The 6,988-nt window shown below is 34.0% G+C and overlaps 1 non-coding gene across 1 annotated transcript; it reads left to right on the forward strand.

Moving 5' to 3' along the window:
• Positions 1-6,067: 6,067 nt before the first annotated feature.
• Positions 6,068-6,149, forward strand: TRNAS-GCU. The gene has a single exon. It is a non-coding gene; the product is annotated as a tRNA-Ser (tRNA).
• Positions 6,150-6,988: the final 839 nt, after the last annotated feature.

Genomic DNA, 6,988 nt, shown 5'->3' on the forward strand with positions numbered 1-6,988 from the left:
CCCCCCCCTTCTCTCTTCTTTTCTTCTCTTTTCTTTTTAAAGAACCAACAAAACAAAAAGGGTTTAAATTCCCAATATAAATATATGTAGTTATAAAAAGGACGCATACAACGCAAAGAGACGGAAGGATGAAAAGAAAGGTGTGCATGGAGAAGAGAAGATGGAAAAAAAATCTTGGGTGTTACAATATGTGTGTCTCATCTAAAGGTGTTGTATTAGGTTAATGGGATAAATTTGAGTGGCCTAAAAAACTCTATGATTATGATACAAATTCTATAGTCCTATAAAATGGTTTAAGTAACACTAAAAAGTGTCCTAATAGACTATAATATATGACACTTTATGTTGTCTCAAAATGTTTACATCTAAAAACAAATATGGGCGTCCCAAAAAATGCTTTTATAGGACGAAATTCAATGTCGCTAAAACAATTATATAATAGCAAAATATGTGTCTTAATAAGTTATATAATTATGAAACAAATTTTAGGGTCCTATAAAATAAACTAAGTAATATTAAAAAAGTGTCCTAATAAGCTATAATAATTAACACTAAAAGCGTCCTAAATGACTATAATGTGAGATGCATCATCCAATTATAAGATTCTTCTGTAATATTACATTTAGAAGCATATATGAAAGTTCTATGAATTGATTTGATAGAACAAATTCAAAGTTGTACAAGTACTTACATGAGTACCAACTATCAAGTATCCACCACAAAGTTGTATCATGACAAAACTAAGTACTGAACAAGAATTACGCAAATACAAAAAATCTTATATAGTGTGTCTTACAAACGAGAGATATCAATCTTCGTCATGCACAATCTACAATTAAAAAACAGATATATGAGCTTAAAGTTGTGTAATAAAAAAATTCTACACTTGCTAAAACTTAGAAGTGTTAAAAGATTAACATACCAAAGTGAAAGGACAAGACTATGCGATTGTTGCTCCAATAGCGTCTTCAATTGTAATATTGTAATAAACAATCCATATGCTCTAACCAAACTTTCCCTCCTTTATGATGAACAACATCGCCAACCTACAAAAACGTGATTGAAGAACAAGATTATAAGATATTATTAAGTTCCATAATAATCTTGTAAGATAAATGATTAAACTTGACCCCATCAACTCCATATTCCTCAAGTTGGATCAAAGGGAAATGAATCATAATGAAAAAGAACGTCCAGTGATCAACTACGGAAGTGTTTAACTAGCTAAGGATTACCCTAGGAATGGAATGAAACGGAAAGGAAGAGTTTGCATCCATACCTTAAAGGCACCAAGACCCTTTCTTCTGTCACAACCGAAATGTGCCCATTACCCAGATATCCTATAGTTTACCAAATCCCCCGTTGTGCTACTGTTTGTTTTTAACATAAAACGCACACTCAACAACCAACCAACCAACCATATTTACACTAGCAAAGCAAAGGAAAGGAAATGAATTATAGTTACATGTGACACAATAAGCAACACTCCCTATCTACGTCATCATGTGCCAATTCATATTCCAGAAGAAAGGTTTTATAGTGTCTCCTTAGTGTATTTCCAACATTCTACCAATTAACAAGATTTATAAAATCAAAACCTATCATTTTCTTGATCAGATGCAACAGTCATGGAATAGGGGCTTACTGTCATTCTATTGGTAATTGTAACTGCTTTTTTGAATATTCTTTGCATCTATCAGTTTCTGCAGCATTAGTCTTTGTTATATAGTATTGCAAAATCTATAATTGCCTCAGTGAGGCATGGCCGATATATTTGAAACATGGTATTTATAGTGATACTAGTGGCAGGGATGAAGCTAGAAATCTTTTTTAGGTTGGAACAAATAAAAACATAGTAAAACCARGGYAACAGAAACAAAGAAATGAACTAATAATTCAAGTAACACTTGGTAATCTAATGCATATGTTCAAATAGTAACTATTGAATTACATAGTAATCAATAATCAATGCAAAAAATATATTACATCTAAGATACCATTACAAACGAATACAAAATTCAGTTAGTTATATTTAGGAATTACAAGATAAAATAAAAGCATGCACACATATTGTAACAACAACAATATAAGAATGAAAAACAAAAAGTAGTTGTGTAAACATTTACCAAGCTTTGTTGGAATTGGAAATTTGGAAGTCAATTGTATTTTTTGAAAAATTATTGCCATAAGCTTTTACCTGTTGATTGCGTATGTTGTCGCACAATAAATATTAAAAGAATTTAAAGAAGTTCCAATGTCTAGGTTAATAGTTGCACTAGAAGTCAACCTATTAGGATGAGAAGCTTGTTATGGTCAACCTATTAGGATGAGAAGCTTGTTAGGTATATTAATACTGTATAGCGTTTCCAAATGGTAAAAAATAATGAAATTCATGGGGTCTTACTGTCATTTACATTTAAGGTATTCAGGGCACAACATAATCAGGGTCGTTCCAATATTTTTAGAGGCCCAGTGCGTTAGCAATGACGGTGAGCAACAGTAATAACATAATATTAAATTTAAGTGAAACTAGCCATAGAATAGGTGTGTGTGTGTGTGTGTGTGTGTGCTTATGTGCCTATGAACGACACTGAAACTCATGTAGAGTGTGGGCATGTGCATGGTTCAATATAGCAGTGAGCAAAAACAACCAAGTATCAATGCTGGACAGCAGCAAAACATCAGCTCTTTTCGATCAAAGTACCAGGTTCATCGTTCTAGACTTTTTTTACAACTGAGACATGTAAGCACCAGCCCCAGTTACTGTCAAGAAGCAGAATGCATAGACTTTTATTAAGACGGTGGAGTTTTTATTGTTTGAAGGGCTTTTGGGCTATGTTAGAAGGGAGCTGTTAGATGGTTTGAATGGGAATACAAATAGGAATTAACAGGAAACCATTGAGAGAGGAATTGGAAGATACACACACGTGAGACTCTAGTTAGACCAATCAAATATGACTATGTTATTGACAAAAGCACAAATATATATACATTGAGACCAATATGTCCAACATAGAACCCTGAAAGGATAAGACTAAACACAGACATCCTACTCAATGCCCCTACAATGATAAGATAACAAAGTTAAAATAGTATATACTACACCATCACCACCCACCCCCTGATCCCATCACCCACCACCCAAAAAATCATAAGTTATGCTATTACAACTTATATTGGGCGAGGGTTAGCGATAAATTTGATATAATAATCTTCCATGTCCACAAGATTCTCACATTACTAATATGAAGCACAAGACCATTTAGCTAAAATCAGATGACTTACGGTGAGTTACGTTGGTTCATCCAGTACCGATTGATACTGTTTTTGAAATACAATGATGCCATTAAACGAACATCCGTTGAGATACCAAGTCCTTTGCAGTTATCACTTCCTGCACCATAAAGGATGTCAGAATGCAGACCACGTTTGGACCTTCGTCAATTTTATAGTGCAATGAAATAATCAGTAAAACATGTATGAATGCTGATTAAACTCACRCAGTGTACACACTCCATGATATCTCAAACCCTAGAATAAAAAGAACGCCATCTAAAATCGTACCATTAGACAAGAAGAAAACCCCGGCAAGTTTTTGGACTAAGCAAGCGTTGATTCAACAGGTTTCCGCAAGGCTTCATCGCCACTAAGGGCAACTCCAACCATCTCACCAAAAAGAACACCAAAAACACCAAATCTGGTGGGCCCATAAACACAAAAAAAAAAAACTCAACTCCAATCACACTCTAAAAAAACACCAAATTTATGGACCCCCCATTAAAATAACATATTTTATTTACTATTTTTAATAACAATAATTATAAATTGTAATTATTTATATAATTTATTAAAACAAAAATTGAGAAAAGTGGGTGGGGACCACCCATTTGGCATAAATGCCGGTCTTCATCTTCACGGCAAATATGCCGGTCTTCTTCACCCACCAAGAACCCACCGGCAAAATTATAGTGTTTTTGGAGGTCGGTTGGAAAGGAATCACCGGCAAAATTAAAGTTTTGCCGGATGGTTGGAGTTGCCCTAAGTGAATTGGAAAGCAGTGTATACATCGGAAGTAAGTCAGAGACTGACAGTGCCATCCCAACAGATTTTACAAAATTCTAGATAAAAAAAGGAAAAAAAAAGAAGAAGATGAATTCGTAAGATGCGAGAAGATCAAAGAACAAGTAAGATGCCAATTGAGAAAAACCTCTAGTGAAGAGAAATCATCACCTCTAGGGTTTATGGTGATAAATACAGAACCGATTAGATATGGAAATTGGGGTTGAGTCAACAGTTGTTAAGACTACACAATCACACGAAAGCAGTGTGGTAGAAAGAAATCAGAATTCGTATCGAAGTTGCTACGACTAAGAAATTAAACTTGTTAGGATTAAATGACCCAACAATCCCCCAACATCTGCCAGCACTAACAGATGTCGCTAGAAGTCAATGGTTGCACAGCATGTCTTTCGCATCATTATGCACACCATGGGATTCGAACCCGTGACCTGCTCTGATACCACATATTAGGATCCAAGCGCTTACCACTGGTGGAGAAGGCGCAACTTATTTCCTTATAAAATAGCAGTCAGCATCACGTTTCGATTTAGGAAAATGCGTCACGTTTCGATTTAGGAAGATGTTGGTCATTGACCCACCAAAACTTAAATCAATTGTAGTCAATAAAAATGTTACATGTAAGAAGAAGGATCGCCGACTGATGCTTTGAGATTCTCAGGGTAGAGCCGATCGCAAACAGTGATGGAGAGGGAGGAGTCGATCAAGTAACCACTAAGGACTTCCTTCAAGATTACCGATCGTAGCTTCGTAAGTAGGTATAGCGGAGTACCAATCGTAGTAGCTTCCTAAGCAGGTCCAGGGAGTCGATCAAGTGAAGGGGAGTCAATCAAATGGTAAAGTAGGAAAGGTTCTTTGGGTTCAAATAAATGGGCTGATAGATAATAGGGCTTAGGCTTAGATATTAATAGGTGGGTTGATAGATAATAGGGCTTAGGCTTAGATATTAATAGGTTTTTTATATTTGGGCCTTCATTTGATGTTAAAAATTGTTTTATATATAAAATGCTATTCATATTAATGTAAATTCTAATAGGACACTTTTAAGTGTCCTATTAGTTTTTAAACACTAATACAACAATTAAATATGTCTTATTAACTTTTGAAAATAACATGACATTTTAAAATGTCTTATTAATTTCTAAAATAATATGACACTTTAAAATGTCTTATTAGCCTTTTGAAATAATATGACACTTTAAAATGTCCTATTAGCCTTTTAAAATAATATGACACTTAAGAAGTGTCCTATTAGACTCTAAAATAATGTGACATTGAAAAGTGTCGTATTATACTTACATGATAGGACGCTAAGAGAGTTTAATAAGACATCAAAAGTAAGAGTTCTATTAAACTAAATCAAATATGACACACAAAATAATGTGTCGTATTAGTCCTTTTATAGGATGATTCTTGAAAAGTGTCCCAAAAAAGCGTCCTATAAACTCTTTTTTGTTGTAGTGATTGTTCATATATCATTAATTAATATCTTAATTAAATAATTAAATATTTATTCTCATTAAACCACATCCGTTAGATGTTCAAAGCAACGGCCAAGATCGGGTTAGTATGGTTAATACAAAATACTTGGTTAGTATTTGAACCAGCCCTTATATATATATTATAAAAGAAACCATAATCTTATAGGAGATAGAGTTTGGTGTAGACATGGCAACGGGGTGGGTTGGGGCGGGTTTTGTAATCCTTGGCCCCAGCCCGGTACTCGGCAGGTACGAGGATTAACATCCCGTCCCCGTTAAAACCTCTATCAATCCCAGGTCAAAACCCGGTAAATCTCCATGAACAATATCTCTTAGTTTGATTCTATCGGGAATCCCTGGTCCCAGGACCCGTTTTAGCAAGGAAACCCCGTCTCTGTTCGGGTCAGGGCAAATTACCATACTTATTGGTCCAATGGTATTTTGGTTGCTATATTAAAAACCACCAATGACAAGCAATAGATTTTGGTTTTGTAACTTGAACATCAAATGTCGCTTTGGCCGAGTGGTTAAGGCGTGTGCCTGCTAAGTACATGGGGTTTCCCCGCGAGAGTTCGAATCTCTCAGGCGACGATTTTGGTTTTCTTAACTTATTGATTTATTTATTAATTAAGATAGAATTATCATTTTACTAATTTCAGCCCTAAAAACAAATGGTATCCATATAAAATCATTATTGCAAACAACTTTTTTATTTTCAATCATTCACTTCTTTGTTTTTTTTTTCTTTTTATGATAAAAAATATTTGTTTTTAAACATTTTTTTAATAAATAAATAATGGAACTTATTACAAATTGCTTACCTACATCGTTTTAACTTATTATAAATTCCTTAATTTGATTTGTTTATACGTACTCCATTTGATTATCGTAAAAGTGAGAGAATCGAAAGAAAAAAAAAAAAAAGACAAATCGAAAAAGGGTGATTGATGGCAAGACCAACAACAACAATGGACGGTATGGAGAACGAATGACGATGAGGCGACGAGGGTCGTTGGGTGCAATGAGTTTGAATGGTATATGGTAACGGTAAAATTGATTTAGTTTTTTTTTTTTTTGTTTTACTCTAAGACATTGTTAACCACTTAGATGTAGTTTTTTGGGTTAAAAAGATGTAGGTTACCCATTCTAGTAGTTTGATGGTTTATTTATTAAAAAAAATGTTCAAGTACTTGATCATTTAAAATGAGAAAGTTTAAATAAAGGTTTCTTCATTAAAAAAATTCAAAAGCCTAATCATTCAAATCGTTGTTTTTTAAACTTTTCCCTTCTCAAACGGTCTAGTTGTCGGGAAAAAAATCTTCACATATCGAAAAGTTCATATTTTTATGCAATTTTGTAGGTTTATCCAAACACTCAAACAACGTAAATGATATGGACCTATTCAATGTTTGAGTGATTCTTTTGACAAT

The sequence above is a fragment of the Cynara cardunculus genome (genome assembly GCF_001531365.2).
Source record: "Cynara cardunculus var. scolymus isolate 2C chromosome LG 3, CcrdV1, whole genome shotgun sequence".
In the NCBI taxonomy this organism is placed as follows: Eukaryota; Viridiplantae; Streptophyta; class Magnoliopsida; order Asterales; family Asteraceae; genus Cynara; species Cynara cardunculus.